Source organism: Adelges cooleyi, unplaced genomic scaffold, assembly GCF_023614345.1.
Source record: "Adelges cooleyi isolate 19-005CV unplaced genomic scaffold, UGA_ACOO_1.1 ACOO_flye_CR_arks_rails_tigmint_CR_PRNA_676, whole genome shotgun sequence".
In the NCBI taxonomy this organism is placed as follows: domain Eukaryota; kingdom Metazoa; phylum Arthropoda; class Insecta; order Hemiptera; family Adelgidae; genus Adelges; species Adelges cooleyi.
The window spans coordinates 11,572-33,456 of record NW_026096378.1 but is presented as its reverse complement, the minus strand read 5'-3'; the positions used below and the strand labels follow the sequence as shown (position 1 = coordinate 33,456).

Below are 21,885 nucleotides of genomic sequence, written 5' to 3'. Positions count from 1 at the left end.
TTTTATGAGAAAACAAGAAGTATTTTACACTATGTGATCTCAAAGACGGATTTTATCAGAGTGAGCTAGAGAGTGAGTCTAAAAAATATTGTGCTTTTAGCACACCGTTTGCCTCATATCAGTTCAAAAGATTACCTTTTGGCCTAGCTAATGCCCGGAAGTGTTCCAACAATTAACATAAAAATATTTTGGTTGTATTAGTAATGTTTGTGTATATTTTGATGACATACTTGAGAGTGGGGAAACACAACAGGAACATGATGAGACATTAAAACCGGTAGTAGAACAGGCGAGGAAGTTAAATATTAATTTTAATCTTAAAAAATTGCAATATCAAAAAATGGAAGTGAGATTTTTAGGTATGATATTTAGTGTGAAAGGAATAGAACCTGATTAAGAAAGAGTTAAATATATTGTTTAATTAAAAATACCACAACATGTTAAGCAACTCCAATCGTCTTTCAGGAATGGTTAACTATCTAAGAATTTTTATACCTAATATATCTGAATTAGTTGAATCATTAAGAGGTCTACTGAGAAAACATATTGTGTGGACTTGGGATAAAAATTGTGATAGTGCTCTTAATAAATTTAAAAATGTGTTAACTGAATTGACGGCTCTTAGAAACTATAATGCTAAAGATAATTTTACAATACACGTACCCGACAACATTTCATGTACATCGCTTTTTGGTGTCATATAAAACGTTTCTTCTAAATACTAAAATCATTACATTTTTTTTTTTTTTTTAATACACAATGTTTCTGCTACTATTATAGAAATACTTTTGTATCAAATTAGGTTTATTAAACAAAATTTATTAATATTTTAATGAGTTATATATTTAAATAGAAAAAATTCATATTTACCGAATAAGTTAAATGTGGTCTATCCATTAAGTTTATATATCTGTCTTTTGAATAACAAGATTCTAGAATTCATTTAAAAAATATTCATGTTAAAATTTACCAAACTATATAATTATTATGTAACGAATTAACAGGTTACATTTATCATTATTGCTTTTATTGTTTTTATGTACGAACTACGATATTTAGTCATAACAGGTATTATTAAAAGCCAAATAATACCATTAGTTTTGTTTGTACACTTGTTTAAATTTTAAATAATCTATAATCTTGTCTAAAAAAAAATTTATGGGAAAGTCGTCAAATGAATATTTAAATATTAATTACAATTCGTCTAAAGAAAACAAGATAAAAGCGGATTATATTTGTATAACATATTCTTCCTAATTATCTATTGACATTTTCATGTCTTAGCTCTGACACATAACCGAAAAAAGCGTTCGTTACAAAAGCATAACGAAAAAAGTGTTACGCTGTTATCTGATATGAGATATAAGATAGGGATAGGGGATAGGGGTGAGTGATAGGAACGGGAGATAGTGGGTGGGGGATAGGGGTAAGATATAGAAGATGAGAGATAAGAGATATGTTGTACGTTCAACGTTCAAATTAGAACTAAATAATAAATTCAAAACGGTTTAATTCTCTATATATTAAACTATGTTAAGTTACTTTTGGCCAGATAATAAACACTACAATTTTAGCCAGAAACATAATTGTACATAATTTTTTAATCTCCTTGGCTTATGCTGTAACTGAAAACTCCATGTATTTTTTTTTTTTTATTATAATTCCACAACTAATCTATATTTATTCGGTACTTCAACGAGACATGAAAATGCTCTTTCGAGGTCGCAGACTCGGCTGAAAAACTTTTTTATCATCTGTTTACTGACGATTTCTGCATAATATTATAATTTATGCAAAATGTGTTTTACTAAATTATTATTATTCAACATACGATTTAATTTTCTAAAAATATATATGATATCCGATGTAGATAGCTTATGCTTCAAACCACTGTTTTTCTTCCTTAAGTAGCGTTCTACTGTACGCCTGGTAACAAATCCATTTTCATCGTCTTCTACTAGATCATAAAGTACTTCAAATTGCTAAAATCATTACATTTTTATTGTTAATACACATTATGAATACTACTATTTTTAAAATAATGTATCTTGAATTATTATCACTAGTATATTCACTAGTATCGAATTATTACTAGAAAATGATTTACTAGGTTTATAGAGTATTGAATTATTATATAATTTTTTGCCATATATTGGGATATTAAAAAATTACATAATTACCTCGTCAGTCAATGTTAACATTTTTAGTGATTTTTTAAAAATTTTTTCTGGCGTAGTAGTATCTAGAAATCATTATAAAAGAGTTTATATTAAAATTTACCAAACTAAATTATGCTGTAACAAATTAACCGGTTGCATTTATTATTATTGTGTTTTTGTGTACAAAATTTGACCATAACGGATATTATTAGAAGCCATCTAAAACCATAATTTTGATTGACCTCTTGTTTATTTTTTGAGTAGTCTAAAATCGTGTTTAGAAAACATTTTACGGCGAACGTTTTGTAACATAATTTGTAGAAAATTAAGATAAAAGCGTTGCATATATGTTTATAACTTGTTTTTCCTAACTATCATTACTGGCTATTTCTGCACAATATTATAAGCACTCCTCAGAAATGTTAGAAACTACGCTCTACCTATCGATAATATTTTTTTGTAAATAGACAAAGTAATAATAGTCACATTTAACATATAGGTACATTTTACAATATCTAATAATTTTAATTATATAACGTACTCGGAATTTTTGCAGTTATAAACTGGATTTCCTGTTCAGGTAGTTCATGTTCTACTCTCACGATTTTCTCAATTAAAAAATATTTTACTGATTCCTTGCCAACATCTTCGTCTAGGACCACATCACAAATATTGTCCAATTGCTAAAATCATTTTTTTTTTAATAGCCAATGTAAACACTATTATTACAATTTTTCAGAATTAAAATCACTTGAGTGAAAAACGATTTTATGCGCATGGTTAAAAATATTAAAATGACAGATGTTAACAAACTGTAAGCATTTGAGAATAATGAACTAAACATTTTGACTGGTCGATAACCAGTTTTGGTTGACTATTTTTGAAGTTATTGAAGTTTTATGTTTAGGGCAGGAGGAAAGTTTTAGTATCGTATTATTTATATCTACGAGCACTTCCCAACTGCACATTCCCTCCTATCCTAACTTTTAAACTCTCATAACATAAATAGTTTTTCAAAACTAGTTATCAACCAGTCAAAACTTTTGGTAAATTAATCTCAATTTAAAAAGTTACTAAAGTGTATGCGTTACCGTTTAAGTTACAAAAGTTGCTATCAAAAAAACTATGTTTAAAAAAAATTGAAACATTGAGATCATATTGTACAATAACATTATAAAAAAAATAGTTCTAATTATTAGTTCTTTAAGTATGCCATTAGAGATACAATGTGGTGTGCCACAAGGTCCGATTTTAGGACCTTTCTTTTTATAACAGACTGTTGAATTTTGATTTAAATGCAAAACACTTTTTTTTATGCTGCTGATGCGGCTTTTTTGATCAAGGATAAAACAATTGATTCACTATTCTTAGATTCAAATATCATTATAAATGAAATGAAATCCTGGTTTAATAACAATCTACTACAATTCAATCTAGACGAATCGAAATATTATATTTATTTTAACATACACTCAAGAAAAATTAATCTGATTTATAAAATGCTCGTTAATTCACCAAACAGTAATAATATACCGTCTACAAATTGTATTTCCCTATAATGTGTAAATAAACTTAAATACTGAAACGATGGCACCGCAATGTACCGTAACAATATCTAGGTAAAAATAACTGTAAATACTCTTATTAAATATTTATTAAATAAACTAAAGTATACTAGCAATAGTTATGTATATCATGAGTATAAGTAAATAACATTAAGGCTTTATATTACCAAAATATTTTAATCGTTTTGTATAAAATACAGTATAAATGCTGGCATAATACAATATTAAACATATCGCATGAGTACTGTACTAGATACAAAGATAATATTATTATAAATATTCCTAAGTTTAAAGAACATTTTAAAGCAAAAAGTTCTATTCCTGTAGCAATAGTTTTATGTAGGATTCTTAAAACTAATATACTTGATTTTTAAGATATAAAACATTTCAAATTGTATTTGAAACATATCAATTTAGGTGATATTGTAATTATTGTATATTTTTTTTATATGTATGCGATTTCTATCAAACTCTCCACCACAAGCTATTAGGTTAAAGGAGGTTGCAAATACTACAAACTCTAACTTTTAGTTTAATATTTGATTTTATTTTGTTTTATACTGTAAGTTATGTTATCTACGTACCTACACCACACAATTGAATACAAATAATTATATTATTAGATAAAAAAAATGTATTATTACCGATTCTGCAAGTGTAATTATTTTTAGTGATTTTTTTAAGTCCTCTCCTAGCATAGGCATACCTAGAAATCATTATAAAAGTGTAACTATGCTGTAACGAATTTACAGGTAGTATTTATTATTATTGCGTTTTTATAACGGGCTTAACGGGTATTATTTAAAAGCCATCCAAAAACAATAATTATGTTTTTTCGCTTTTTTAGTTTTTAAGCATTATAAAATCGTGTTTCGAAAAAGTTCATGGGAATGTCGTAAAGTTAATATTTCAATATTAATTTTAATTAGCCCAAAGAAAACAAGATAAAAGCGTTTTATATTTTTATAACTTGGTCTTTCTCATTATCTTTACAGACGATTTCTGCAAAATACTATAATTAGTACTCCTAGGAAATGTTGTAAAAAAACACACTACATACCGATAACAATATATGTTAAACATGAATGTGATGATTAGTTATTTACGTATCGTCGCCTAAGAGCCATCACATGGCCTATCTCAGTTTTTCCAACTTTTAAGGAGGGACAAAACAAATATTGCCGATAACATACGGTTCTATGAAGGCCCTAACGACATTTGATTGTTCACAGCAACCTCTTGGTGTCAAACATTTAGACTAATAACACTGTCTCACGCGTCTTGATAACACAAAAACATTGGCTTATAAAATACAATTTCAATTTTTTTTTCGATAGGCCATGGTGGTTCTTAGGCGATAATATATATTTTACCCAATTGTTATTATTCAACTAACCCGGCAATTTGTAAATTGTAAAATCGTTTTCCTGTTCAGGTAGTTCATGATTCAATCTAATGCTTTTTTCAATTAAGAAAAATCGTATATATTCCTCGGCAGCATCTTTTTGTACCGCTTTATAAATTTTGAAAAATTGCTAAAATCATTACATTTTTTTTTTAATACATAATTTGAGTATTACATTATTAGAGGAGTAATGTGTTACAAATTATTACCACTTCCCTTCATATTATTCACTAGGTTTATAGAGTATTTATTATTAATTACAATTTTTTTTATTGTTTTATGTATTTCAATTAAATTTGTTAACAAATATTTTGTTCAAGTTATTGCTAATAAGGTTAAGTTAGATATTATTTTTTAATAAACAATGTGATTACTACAAGTATAGAAATACTTTTGTCTCAAATAAGGTTAAAACTTAAACTTTTTTTTTTAATGAGTTATATATAAAGATATGAAAAAATAATATTTACCTTATTAGAAAATCTGTGATTATTCATAATTTTTTTAAATTCCTTTTTTGACATAGGAATATCTAAAAATAATTTTAAGAATATTCATGTTAAAATTTAACAAACTATTTCTCCATAATATTATAAGTACTCTTCAGAAATGTTGTACAAAAAGCACAATACCTACCAACAATAATTTATGTAAAATATCCAAGTGCTTATTAGTTATTCACATTTCACTAATATATTTTACAATATTTTTTAATGAATTAATTAATATCATTTATCGTACCCGACGGCAAACGTTCTGTTAAATCATCTATTCTTACAGGGTCTATGTAACCTTGTAAGAATAGATATCTTTGTCTTCATGTAAATGTCCTGTTAGGTAAGCCACTATGTCAGACTTGTAAACATTTTCAACGTTGCTTTCTGAAAGATCTTGCATTTTTCTAACCAAATATTCACGGGCGCCATCAAAAATTTCGTCCATTTGCTAAAATCATTACATTTTTTTTTGAATACACAATGTCGTTACCATTATTACAGAAATAATGTGACTTAAATTTATACTACTTCCCTGTATATTATTCACTAGGTTTATAGAGTATTTAATTATTATTTTTTTTTTTATTTATTATGTATTTAGATAAAATTTGCTAACAAATATTTTGTTCAAGTTATTGATAACAACGTAAAGCCAGATAATATTATTTTTTTAATACACAATGTGAATACTACTATTATACAAATAATTTTGTCTCAATTTAGGTTTATTAAATAAACTTGATTTTTTTTCATGAGATATATTTGGGTAGTAACAAATTCAAAATTACCGCATCAGAAAGATTTACAAATACTGCAGAACAAAAATATAAAAACATGTATGAAAAAATAATAAAAAATGTAATATTTATTATGATATTTTTATAATGCGTAAGTCAATTGAATAGTGGTATACACGAGCTTAAAACTTAAATGATTCTTATTCGTTTTAATGGCTGCTGTTTTAGCGATTTCAGTATAAAATTTAATAAACGCGTATGTATTTTGTTTGTTCAATATAGGTTGAAAATTTAAAACTATAACAAAAGAACAGTAGTTGTTTTGCCATTTGGCAAGCACAAAAATTGTACCAAAAACCTATTTACACAAACGTCTTATAACAACATGTTTTTTTTAGCTTTTTGCAAACTAAAAGGTTTATTGAAAAATGTTTTTATTTTTCAAATCCATTCCATAATTGTATTATTATTTTGAACGTTTAATTAATCGTATTAGGTTTTTTTCATATGGTTACACTGGCATTCTTACCCAATTTAGAAATGTTTGATTTTATTTTAACTGTAGTTAAAAATTTGTTTTTTAAATATATTTCAAAACGAATGATGCATTATTTAATCATAATATCATTGAACAGTAGTTTGGTATTTTACTGGTGTTACCAGAATAAAAAAACAACAAAAACAAACATTAGCCTACAAAATATGTATGAAAAATTGAATCACCTATTTTAGTTCAGATTTTCACAACGGTTTACAATTTACAGTTTTAAAATAAATAATCGTGGCTCGGCCTACGATGAATCATAAAAACACTAGTTGTTTTGCGGTTTGATCCAAATAGTGTATTACTTGTTTACACAACCGCCTTATAAGAAAATGTTAATGTATAGTGCCACAACTACCATTTTGGAGGCCCGGATTGGGGTTACTTATTGGAGGTATATTTTAACATAATGTATTATACAAAACGTTTGATTAAGTTATTATTTAAAATTATGTACATAACACATCTATTCCTTATAAAAATACTTGGTAGGCGATTACCACATATGATGTGTACTAAACGGCTTTTTCTGTATAATATTATATAAAGGAGAAAAAAAAAACTAACCAAAAATGATAATCCATTGGAAAGTTTTCTCGTGATTGGAATAGACCCCTGAGGTGTAGCTAAAAAATCCGAGACGTTAAAATAGATTTTAAATGCATTCTAAGATTATCGTCAAATTATAGAAAAGTAGGTTTTACTAGAAATATAATTATACAAAAATGAAAAGGTAGGATATACAGAGTGACTTTTTTATCATGGGCCACTCAATATTTTTTATGGTTGAAAAAGTAACTTACATTTTTTTTTCAATTTGCTTTTAAACAATAAATTTTCTCCTTTTTGGGGGGGTTTTGACCCCTACCATCTTAGTTAATTGGATAACAACTTTGGAAACTTAAATGGTAACGCATTTATCTCATTAACTTATTTAAGTTAGGAAAATGTATTAAACATTTTAACTGGTTGATAAACAGTTGTGGATAACTATTTTTAAAGTTATAAGAGTTTAAATTTAAGATGGGAGGGGTCGTGCAGTTGGGAAATGCGCGCAGATATAATTTGTACCACACTTCACCTTTTCTCCTGCCCTAAACTGGAAACCTCAATAACTTAAAAAATAGTTATTCAAAACTAGTAATAACTGGTAACTATAATAATCGGTGATGTACAAATTCAATTTAACAATTATATTTCAAGAGGGCGTCGCACCGGTGACATTCAGTGGTAAAAAAATATTTACGCCAACTGAAAATAACTTGCTTGATTTTAGTTTTAGAGTAAAAGAACTCAATTTATTTAAGTAAATTTTGAGTAAAATTTATTTTTTTAAAAGTTTCAGTCATTTAAAAATGTTAAAATAGTCATTATTTCTAACTATGTATTGAGCGTTATACTTGGAATAATGAAAAAATGCACCGTCTTACTCTCCGGAATATTGTTCTCTTTTAGTTTTATAATGGGTGCTTTTAATCTAAAATCAAAATTAAGCAAGTTATTTTCAGTCTGCTTAAACATGTAGAGATGAAAAAACATTTTTAAATCACTTTCAAGGATGCTGTGATAGTCCAAATAATAAATTAACTACCAAAATAGAGTCCTAGTTATTGAACTAATAATTACACGTCACAGTTTAATCTTTAAATTAAGATTTTGTAAAAGATTACCTATACTTATTCCTTAAAAATGGGCTGTGCGACGCCCTCTTAATGTTTGTACCAGAAAATTATGCACTTAATTTTCTTTTTTTTTAAATTTATGAAATAAAACGAAAAATACGTAGCTATGAGTTGTTACATTTTAAAATAAAATATATGCTTATACAGGGTGAACCACAAAGATTTGTCCAACCCAGCCCCGTACGTCAGTGTTTATTATTTTATTTTTTATATTCATTTAAAACCTTTTGGAAATATTATATGGTTTTATCATTATTATTACTTTTCTAAATAATACGTTCTGAAAACCCGTTTTAGGTCGTGTTATTTATTGAAATAAGAATTATGCATATCTACATAATATTTGAATGTGTTATTTTGTATGCTTGTTTAAATAGTGACTTGTTAGGTACACACCAATGTCCTACTAAGATATATACACAAAAAAACAAAACAGCAACTTTTAAATCGACCTAGTTAAATTATTTTGCCTTTACGAAGTTATAAAAATAACAATATTAAAAACAAATTATCTAGCCATACCGAGACGCAAAAATATGTGTCTTCGGACCATACTTATACATCATCAATATTCATATTATTATTGTGTTATCTTAATAATGATTATGTTTGATAGAAGGACAAAATATTTTTCATCTGTAATGCTTTCGATTTACAAAAGTTATCGTACACTAATAAAAATTTAACAAATAAGTAAAATATAAATCCTAATATTCTACATTTAATATATTATTACCTATAAACAAATTATTTTTGTATTAACTTAATTATTAAAGAATGCACCACTCGTACATTGAATAATTTATTTAACATTTGTAAAATTGTTTGTATGATCGTGTATTGATTTAAAGATGTGGGATTTTACTCATATTTTGTTATTTACAACGATACGAAACTAAGAAAAATAAGACACTAAAAACAAAAAAAAATAACACGAAAAAACTGAGTAGATAAACTACTGTTAAATATTTTTGTGTATTAATATTACTATTTTATATTTGATATCGATACAAATTTAATTAGGTAAATGAAACGCATAAAAAAATATTATAAACTTGCGGCTGTTTGCACACTTTGTCGTTCGTTATAATGTATTAACGTACAACAAAAATTCAGAATACAAAATATAACTTTATACATAATCAACTGAAAACCCCAAACGTGGGCCTCTGGATAAAGAGTTCTGTTCACCCTGATCACGCTGTATGTACGTTACAGTTTAAGTGTCAAAAGTTATAGAGCTTCGGTTAATCCGTCTTCTTCTTCAAGTTCCTGTCCGTTTGGGCGTTGGATATCATATTGACAATGTTGTCCCTGTCAAGTGATACTCGAAATAGATCAATTGATGTTTTATTACGCCAGTCGCGGAGATTCTTCAGCCAAGATATTCGTCTTCTTCCCTCACTTATTTTTTCTTCGACGTTTTCTTGTTATGTAAGATGGAGTATTTTGTATCGTTGATTATTCCTCATGATATATCCCATGTATGCTACCTTCCGGTCTGTTATTGTTGTTAAAAGTCCCTTCTATTTTCCCATCTTTTTCAGTACACTTTGATTTTTAGTATTCGCCTATATAACCACATCTCAAAAGCTTCAATTTTCTTACACGTTTACTCTGTTAGTGTCCAGGTTTCGACTCCATACAGTAATACAGAGAACACATTACACTTTAACAGTCGGATTTTTGTACCAATAGACAAATCGCGATACTTGAATACTTTCAACATTTTAATAAAAGCATCCCTTTCTCTTTCAATTCTGTATTTTATTTTAAATTAATCCTAAGAAAGTTAAATATTTAGTAATTTCATAATATTGTATAATAACAACAACAATACTTTTTTTTTTTAAAGGAAAACTGCAACTAGCTTAAGCGATATTGATTGTCCTGCGTTAAAATGATCACTCTGTATATCTCAAAATGGCGTTGGGCCGTTTGGTTGCTATGAAAAGTTATTCATTCCGCCTGTAAACGTAAAGCAGTTTCCTTGGTGACCGTAAAAAACTTATTATTGGAAAATTGGTATTTGTCAAAAATAGTGCACATTATGACTTGTAGTTCCGCCACATATTATGGAATGTGTTCGAACCTTCGCGCACGTGTGTGTTTTATATGGCCTATCCGTCACGAAGTTCCCAGACATTCCATAATAATATGTGGTGGCACTACACACTTATAAGCTATATTTTACATGCAATAAAATCATTTTAACTTCTTAAAATGTTTAGCAAAACAATCGATTTGCATTACACTACTTCTATGTGTAGGAAAAAATAAATTATTAGCTTGTGTACCTAATATGCCAAAGTTGTGTAGATTTGTTGTAGATTAAAAAAGACAAAATATAGGATGATTCTTTTATCATGAACCAGTCAATATCTCACTGGGCTTAATTTAAAATAATACTATTCTCCTCCCATCCTAACTTTTAAACTCTTATAACTTCAAAAATAGGTATCCGAAACAGGTTATCGACCAGTCAAAATTTGTAATACTTTATTCTCTATTTAATAAAGTATTCAAATATATATGTTAATATTTAAGTTTCAAAAGTTGCTATCAAAAAATCTAAATTGGGAGGGGGTAAATACAAAAAAAAATTGAAAAATTGAGATCACATTGTATAAAAACAATATGAAAAACATTTTTTTTATTAAACCCTATGATATATTAAATGGTTAACGATAAGTGGATCACCCTGTATTTACCAGCTTTAGGCTTTAATCTAATTTTTTTTTAAGTTTATTACGGTTACCAGATGTGAGAAACGAAAAAATTAGAGTTATTTTTTGTTCTGTTGACATCATCCGAACGCCATGCTCTTATAAAAAAATAACAACGAGTAAAATACAAATTGAATAGTTTACTTTTAATTAATATCCCTTTTAAATTAAACGATAGACTAATATGAAAAAAAAACAAAATGTGTTTTAATAGTTCACACCTAGAACATAAAAAAGCCAGACGGGACACAGTGGGGACGGGTAGGTCATAGGTGTACAAAAACTATTATAGCAGAAAGTGATAAAATCATTTTCAAATAAATGGTTTAATGCAAATTTGTAGACTCTGGACATCACAATAGCACGTTTCTACTATATTGGTTTGAATTGCGCTTGGTTTAGACTGTACTGGTTTGAACTTTATAAAGATTCGCATCAAAGAGATTATTCGAAAGTGATTTTAATACTTGGAGATATAGTGAAACTTGAAGACGTCATCGTCTCCATAATGCTCCATCCCCACTATACCCCAACGCTACAGTATTGGCTTTGTTTTCTTTGGTCTGTCAAGAGTTTATAAAAAAAAATATCTGCCAAGTGACAAAACATTCCGATTTATTTACAGATAACACCCGTTTTAGAGCTTCATTGACTATTGAATATTTATATACACATTAAATTGTTATGCGTTTTCCTAAAAAATATTGGCGAAAAAGTATTTTTAATAATATGCTGAGGATTGTGGAAAATTGTAAAAACAATGTTGACAATTATTGGTAATTTTTTATAACAAAAAATGTTGATTACAGACATTTTTTTACACGTGTTTTAAGTATATGTTAGTAGTACGTCATGCCTAAAGTCTGAAAATAAATATTTAAAGAACATCTGCTGCGGCCTTATTATAATAACAAGTTCATGATCAATTTTTTAAACACCTTATCTATTATAAAAAAAAAAATTCTTGTACGTATTTGAAACGGTTATACTATGAAATGTAAACATTAATACAACAATTTCAACTCTTGAAGCCCGATTTGTGAAGTCGTCGTGTAATGTAGTACTAAACAACGATGTATATACGAAATTGTTGAGATAATTTAGCAGATAGACAAATCTGTAAAATAAAATTGTACCTTGAAATAATTTATAAAAATAATTAAAAAATATTCAGTTTTGTTAGCATAAAACTGTCGATGAAAATACAAATCATTGAACACACTAAAATAATAATTTTGAAACATAACAAATTATTTGTAATTACGTTTAGCACTTAAAGTCAAGGGACTAATAATATTTAAATTTGAAATTACATAATTTTTTTAAAATTACATTAAATAAAAATTTCCAAATAATTAAAAAAGGTCTCAAGTGATTAAATGATTATCAGCTAATAATCTAAATCGGGTTTATTGATACATATACGATTAATGCTTTAACATTTAAACTTATACACAGATTAATATATAGCATCTAATATCAGAGCTTTTATCAACAACACAAACAACAAATAAGGTTCTAAAACTGGTTTATTCTTATCAAGACCATAGTGTAGCCAGCCAAATGATACAAAATCACTTAAACGTGATCAACTTGTTGTCAATTCTATTTACTGAAGCAATGTAAACGAATGAAAAATCTTTAAAATCTAACACATTAAACAGTGTTATATTTTACAAAAAACGTTTATAGTTTTACTTTTGGTCGAAACCCAGTTTACATTAAAATAACTTTTATATAGATATAGGTAGAAAAACGACATAACTGTAGTTGTAATAGTTAATTGTGCATTCATGAATTATTACCATTTTAGTAAGAGAAAAATTTTAAGCTAAAGTCAAACTCCAGAGATGTCCAATATTATACTAAAGAAACAGTAAATTTTCTTACATTATATACAGAGATACGTGCTACACAAAATTGTTTGTCTCATTTGTTAAGTGGAGGGAGTGTACATTGTTCATTGTTAATGTATTATTGTTGTGTATGCGGTATGTGTTCATTGTTTGCGAAAATATTTGGCCAAAAAAGTATATTTTGTGTATTAATGTTGCAAATAAAAAACGTGTAAAAAAACCACAAAAATTATTGTTTTTGGTTCTATAACCTAGTTTAATACAGCTAAACTATACCTTTTTTTATGCAACTTATTTATTTAAGTGTCCCATCAAATGAATAACATATTATGAATCATGTTAAGTTTTTCAAGTACTAGTGCTGTAAAATGTACCGGGTGATTGGTTAACTATGGACCACTCAATATCTTAGAAGATATTAGACTTTTTTAATTTTTTTTTTTTTGTTCTATTATAGTTATTAGGTGGGACAAATTTAATGTATTTTTCAAAATTTTAATACCATCCCTTATGCGTTAAAACCATATCAACTTTGGATTTTTAAATGGTAACCCCCAATTTTTTTTTGATGATCGTGTTTATTTTTTTTTAATTTAATTTTAGGCGTAAAAACTAGGTAAATCGATTGAGTAGTTAACGAGCTACACAGTTTTAAAATTTAAGGGAGTTTAAAAAATAAATTAAATATCTTGGAGACGCTAACATATTAAGGTGACACTTGACTGCTCTCTGTTATTATTTATTGACAATTAACTTTGACAATAGCTATAGTATCGTTTAAAAATCATAACCGTACCAAACACTATTTACTTTAGGTAAATAATTCACCGATAGTAAATAATAATGATAACCGCTATATCGACTGACAAATATACCACCACTACACACTTTTACATTTATTTTATTAAATAGTAGGTATGTTTAATTTGTTATCAATACCTTGTGTATATTTTTCCAGCATTTAGCAATTATATGTTTTGGTTAATTTGACACATTTTGTTTATTCATGCGATTTGTACGTCTTAATTTCATAGTATATTATAATAATATAGTATCATAACTTACTAGATCTATGAACTTGTCAACATTTATTGTGTTTTAAATAATAACATTGATATTAAATATCCATAATCAATGTGAATACCAAGATGGAGTTTTGCTCAAGTGACAAGTCTATAAAACCTATAACCTTACTTATAAAATGTATGCACATCAAATATCAAAATTAAAGGTACTTATAATAATAATATGTTATTTAAAATAAATAGAGGAATTTGAATTATGCTTGATGATATTTTAATTAAAACTTTTATTTTTACAGTATTATGTCTTTGTTCTGAGAAACTTATAAATGTGTAGTTTTGTGTTTTAACATATTGGTATCTGAATTCAAAGAAAAAATTGAATCTTCAATCATCATTTACTGAATCAATAATAGGTAAGATAATGTATTTATTACTCGTAATATAGGTGTATTGTATACGTACATTTTTTTATTAGAAAAATATAATTAATCGTTTTTTATTATTCATGAACATATAAAATGTTTTTACATAATAAGTTTTTTTGGATTACTTATGTTTATCATACTTAATATGTTTAATTAAAATGCGTTACTTAAAAATTAACGTTTAACTTAAAAATTATCATACTTGTATAATTATAAAAAATATATGTGTATACTGATATATGTTGCTTAACCATATAATTATTTAAGTATCTAAGGAACTTATTTAATTTTTTTAATTATATGTTTCAGTATGTTCAATATTAATATGGACTATCTCAACTTAAATTGATATTTGTTATTGTCTACAACTACACTACTACCAACGTCAAATTTGGTGTATTATATTATTGTAGTCAATCAGTCTAATACAATTCCATCAATACATTGTCGAATGTTGTGGTATTCAATTTTCAGTAAATTTATAGGTGTTTTATTTTAAGGTAAAATATATAAGATCATCAGTTTGCAATAATTTAGTTAATTTCTATGAATTCATCTCTAACAATTTATTTTTATTATTATTATTTTTTAGTTACTGTGGCACACTATTGCAGATAACGGTTTTCCATTAAGTCAGTAAGAAGAATAAGATGGATTCACAAGTTCAAATCAAATATTAGACAACAATATATATTTAGTTATTCAGCTAAAAATGTAATCCAATAAAATAATTTAAAAGTACTTTATCATTTTAAAAGTGACATAAAGTTTTTAAACACACATATACTTAACATATCTATAATTATTATACATTATTTATTAATTATTAATGATGAATTCTTTATTTAATATTAATTTAATCTAAAATGCTGCTGAGAATGTTAATATTTCTAAAATATGTTATTGTCTTAATCCAAATCTTGAAATTATTTTCATGATGGCATAGTTTTGGCATTAGCTATTACAGAATTTATTGACAACTTTCTAGTGGTTTACGATTAAGTTTTTATAAGTAATAAAGTAAATAAAATTATAAAACACAAAATAGAAGAAAAAAAAAATGTTAACTATTGGATTAAGTGTAAAAAAGTAAATTGAATGAATATACTTATAAATATTTTTTAACTTATATGATATTATTATTATTGATATGTAAATGGAGATGGATTTCTTCTAGTGGGAAATTATCAAACAAACTTTACCGTCCAAGGTAACTTCCTATAAATACATCACTATATACAGCAATATGTTGTACCTCTATTATTTACAAGTTAATTATAGATATGTTAATTTTATTTAGTCTTAGTTTTTCAATATGATTTAGCAAATAAAAATGTTTATTCGTATCTTATAAGCGTATTATTTATCTTGTTACTTGTTTTTTTATTTTACTATTATCATAATAAACATAACATAATATAGTATTTAAATGTTTGTTAGTAATATTATTATTGAATTTTAAGCTTATGACTGTTAAAAAAGCCATACAAAAACAAAAAAAATTGTACTTTTTCATTGTCACTCTAAATTTTTGTTTATACCTCGTACAACGAAAAAAACAATCATTTATTAAATAAAAAACATACTGTTACTGTTCATATTATGAACACATTAAAATAAGTAAGAATAGTCAATACTATGAAATATATACAGTATAATATACTAGTATAGTATAGTAGTGTAATATAATAAAGAGTTAATAAATAAATACAGCTTTTAATAATTAAAAATACTGAACTAGAAATAGTTCAAATTGACGCATTACAACTTTAAATTATAAAAATGAAAATTTTTTTTAGTGCACAAGTATTGGATGAACGTATTTCTTATGGAATCCTTTGTTATCTAAACATTTTAAGAAACACACTAGATGCCTTATAAAGATGTTATTTGACATCTTAAGTACCTATCATAACCAGTTCAGACAAATGCTAAAATAGTTTCTGTACATATTAAGTTTAGTTTTTGTTTATTTCTGTATATATTCTGTACATATTATCTATTAACTGTATGTAATACAACATTATACTAAAAAAACAAAAAATTGAATGTTATTTATTAAAGTTTTTTTAAAAATATTTTCACTAACAGAATTAATAATTTGACTAGTTAAGACACCAGTACAAGTAACACTTATTAAGACCAAGACGCTAAATATTTAAAGTAAAAACCAAGACGCTAAATAACCATAATAATTGAAAAATTAGAATAATGAACTTTTTTATTAGTTTTCAAGTAGTCGTATTTTTATAATAATTTGTTCTGTGTTGATATTAATCTACACTAGTAACGAATCGTTTTGGTAGAACCACGGTATATACTCTATATAAGACCGTGATTAGACCACGGTAGCCTATGGTTGAAATTGAAAAAAAAACTATTTACTAGGGCTCATAATATTGTTTGTTAACAGCAGCTAATGCCTAATATTCAATACGTACAGGTACACCGCACCGCTAGGAACACTACAGAAAAAACAGATAAGAACACATTACCCATATAATATTGTTATAGATTTATTATTAGTTCGTTTTCATTGTGACCGACGACCGTCAACTATTAACTTTAATCTACATCCGTATCGTTAATCAATCTTATTTTGTGAAACGTGAGATCCGGCGATAAACGATTTTTTTCTTTAGCTGTAAAACTTATAAAAGCATCTCATATAAGCTAATATTATAATATTGTAGTACTAAGCTATAACTTTAAAAGTACTTGTCTGATTTAGCTAGTTTTTACGCCTAAAATTAAATTAAAAAAAATAAACACGATCATCAAAAAAAATTTGGGGGTTACCATTTAAAAATCTAAAGTTGATATGGTTTTAACGCATAAGGGATGGTGTAAAAATTTTGAAAAATACATTAAATTTGTCCCACCTAATAACTATAATAGTACAAAAAAAAAATAATTAAAAAAGTCTAATATCTTCTAAGATATTGAGTGGTCCATAGTTAACCAATCACCCGGTATAGTTTACTCTGTTACCGTTAGATTCAAAACATACAATTAAATCATTATTCTAAGGACTAGGAATGATTAACAAAGACTAGTTAATGTCTAAAATGTAATTTATTTTAGTTTGATATCGTTCGACGAAAAAATATACGATTCAATCAGTATTATAAAGGGCTATGAATGATTATTAAAGACTAGTCAATGGCCGAAATATATAAATTTATTGATATTGCCGTGTTACTATTTTTTAAAATTTTGTGTACAGCGTGCAATAATGCTATGAAAAAAAATTACAACAGTTCTAGATTTTCCATAATAAGCGCAGTGTTAAACTCCCACTCTAAATGTACCTTCAGTCTTATTTTTAAAACCATTTTCTATAGCCCAACTAATTAAACTATTATTAAAAAAAGTTATAGCTTATCGTAATTTTAAGTTTAAAAAAAAAAAAGAGTTGAATCGAGTTGAAATTTATAAGGATTATTTATTTGGCATGCCCCCCACACGTCAGTAGTCTCAAATTAAAAATTTACCCATCCCTCTAGAGTGGTGCGATTTTTTAAATTTTTTTAATTTTTAGCTTTGATTGTAGGACCTTTAAGTTGAAAATTTGTTAGTTGTTAGAACTCATATGTATAAGTAAAATTCAATATGAAAGTTAAATAATAATATGAATGATAAGATACAAGGCCTTGCTTTCAGGGCAGATACAAGGGGGGATATTGTACTAATAGCCTACCACTTACTTAAGGTGATCTATTATATAAATGATTGGATCCGGTTCTAACTTTTAACTTAAAGTGAAAAAATATAATTTATTTATTTTTTGGATATGGTTAATAAGATTAGATCCACAATTTGTATGTGGTGATATTTTTAACGTTTTTTCTCTTTATAAGTATAATTATACCTACTATTTTTAAAGGTTAAACAATTTTAAGCTAATACACATTTTAGAGTAATCGTTTTTTTTTTTTTTTTTTTTGTGTTACTTTTTTACAGTAAAATACACAAACATTCGGTAAAGTACTTACTTTTAATATACGATTTATAAAGGTGTTGCCTCTACCCTTAACACGCTGCATTAGATAAATTAGTCAAAAATACAAAGCAACAAATTCTAAATTATCACAGTTCCAATTACATTCGCTGTGGCGGTTTATATCAAGTGTTTGACTATCATGTAGACAATTGATTAAGTTTTGCATAAAGCTATACAAATTTAGGAATGAAACACCATTACTATGGTACATAATAACATATATAATATAATTTGTTACAAATATATATTAAATTATAAATGTAACATAAATAATTTAATTGTATTAACTATTTTGTCATCACTACGTAATATTTTTTATCCGTTTACGTCAATTCACTAATTTGTATAATAGTATACAAGTTCTTCTTGTGTATTATTGTCAGTACTTTAAAGTCAGTTATTGCTGTGTTAGTTAGTTTTATTATTATAATATTGCTTAACTGTACTGTATGTTAACGATTTACTATAAACAGTTTCTTAAAGTTTTTAGAAGTTTAAAAGGGTTCTATTTATCTTTATTTTTGTCCTATATCTAAGTTAAGCATTCTCCATTTGTATAGTACAGCAAATCAGATAACTTGGTATCGCTTTTATAAAATGTGTAATAGCAACATAATATTTGTTGCTTTTTGTTTTTTTCAAACCGATAAATTCGTATTTAGGTCACAATGATATTTTTTTAGTTTTACATGAAAACATGTTATTGGAAAAATACACGTCTAATATATTTTCCTTCTTATGTGCTACAACTTTATATCTATGAGAGGCATCTCTGTCTCCCAGAATTTCCAACCTAATTTCACCCCAAACGAGTTTCATCCATACGCCGAACATGAATTTGTTTATTAAATTTCAATTCCTCACGAGCCTTTTTGACACTTTTAGTGTCGTATACAATTGTAAACACAATTAATCAAATACTCTATTACTAAAGTTTAGCCTGGCACTTAGAGTTCAAATTAAACCATCATTATTTCTTAAATTTATTTTCATCATTTACTCAATATAATCAATGCATAGTTTATAAAATGGCGTAATAAATATAGAGTTTTTTTAATTATTAATTCCTTATGTGACATCTGTAGATTGGCATCGAAACGAATTTATTATAGTTCCATTATTCCAAAAGTGCCTTCTGGAAAAAGGGAGATCAACAAATAGTTTCCTACGCTTTTAGAGAGTGAATATTCCAAAACTTTAGAAATAGTTTGACCATTTTCCAAAAATTTACAACACGGCGTAGTTTCAAGTAGAAAAATATATAAATTTTTTAAGAGTTTTTCTTGATTTTAAAGAGACTTCCCTTGAATTTTTGCAATTAAGTACCATTTAGCTAACATATCTAAACTGATAGACTTATACATAACACAAATACATGCAGCCCCACATTATATAAACATTTACTTCGCACACTAATATAGTAATAGGTATTAATTATTTATTTTTTGTTCAACAAAAATCAAAATCGGGACCTCTTAGTTGTTAATGGTAGTTTTGAAATGTTTGTTTAGTTTTTTCTATAATTTAAAGAAGTATTTGTAAGAAAAACAATATTAAAACTTTTCTAAAAACAATTTACAATACGTATTCCAAATGAGACAACTAATACCATTTCCTCATGAGAAAAATGTGAGCCATTTTTGTAAGTAGGAAAACATGTTATTATGTAATTTTAGTACTTAAAAGAGTTATAAATATGTTTACAGCGAAAATCATTTTGTTTTTAAGAAATTAAAAACTATTTGTATATATTGTAATTTGTCATACCTATAAATCGGGTCAAGTATTAAAAACGTACTTATGTACTAAATGTTTTCATAAATATTACTTGATTACGCGGTACATAGTACGGTTAAATTTTAAAACAACTGTTTTCGATCGAATATACACATGTGTAGAGGCCCCACAATTATTTTGAGGTGGATTTTATTGGGTTACTGTAGGTATGGTAATATTGGCTACGCATTTTATCATAGCCATACCAAACTATATAATTGGAATATATGCGAGTACCTAGAAAAATGCACAATATTCAAAAGTCAAATTTTAAAAAATACGGTACAACGAAATATTATTTTTTACTGATCCTCTAATGGTATAGTAATATTAATAGAACTTTAAGTACTCTTATCAATAATTGTTTTACTGTTAAAAATATATATGTTAATTATAGCTAATTATCATCACATGGGTGATGTTGAAACCCACCACATTTTTCCCAACAAAATTTGTATTAGTAACGGGCTAGTTTCATATTCGATATATTTCCACAGTAGGTAACGTGGTGTGGCTACTTAAAAAAAAAAAACAAGAAAACATTTTTTTGAAAAATTGTGATTAAGCAAATTTTTCAAACTGACGCTTAATAAATAGTTTCTTTTTAGATATTAATTCAAACTCATTCTTGTGGTATTAATGCAGTTTGCCGCTGAGAAACCAAAGTCTATTAACTTAAAATTAAAAATAGTTTTTAATATGTAACCTTGAGTTTATACAGGGTAAATATTTTATCATAAACCAGTTAATATCTCACTGTATTTAATTAATAATTGGTTTTTTTTTATATAATGTTTCATAAAACGTGATCTCTGGATTTAATTAATAATTGATTTTTTTTTTTATATAATGTTTTTATAAAACGTGATCTCAGTTTTTCACAATTTGTTTGTGTTTTTACCCCCCCCCCCCTACTTATTTTTTTTGATATAAAACTTTGAAACTTAAATGGTAATTATATATTTTATTAACTTTTTAAATTAAGAATTGTGTACAAACCTGTTTGACTGACCGATAACCAGTTTCGGATAACTATATTTGAAGTTATTTAAGTTTTGGGTAGGAGTAAAGGTAGAGTGTATTTTTTTTAATCTGCGTGCATTTCCCAACCGCACTTCCTCTCCCATCATAACTTTTAAACTCTTATAACTTTAAAAATAGTTGTGCGAAACTGGTTATCGACCAGTCTAAATAGTTTGTACACAATTCTCAATTTAAAAAGTTAATAAAATATATAAGTTACCTTTTAAGTTTCAAAGTTTTATATCAAAAAAAATAAGTAGGGGGGGGGGGGGTAAAAACACAAACAAATTGTGAAAAACTGAGATCACGTTTTATAAAAACATTATATAAAAAAAAAAATCAATTATTAATTAAATCCAGCGAGAAATTGACTGGTTTATGATAAAATAATTACCCTGCATATACTCAAGGTTAAATATTAAAAAATAATTTTAATTTTAAAATAATAGTCTTATTATTAAC

The 21,885-nt window shown here is 26.4% G+C and overlaps 1 long non-coding RNA gene across 1 annotated transcript; it reads left to right on the top strand.

The window, feature by feature from the left end:
- The first annotated feature begins 14,571 nt into the window (after positions 1 to 14,571).
- Positions 14,572 to 15,327, top strand: LOC126845129 (uncharacterized). The gene is made up of 3 exons (XR_007686716.1): positions 14,572 to 14,609; positions 14,931 to 15,121; positions 15,214 to 15,327. It is a non-coding gene; the product is annotated as an uncharacterized LOC126845129 (long non-coding RNA).
- The last annotated feature ends 6,558 nt before the right edge of the window (positions 15,328 to 21,885 follow it).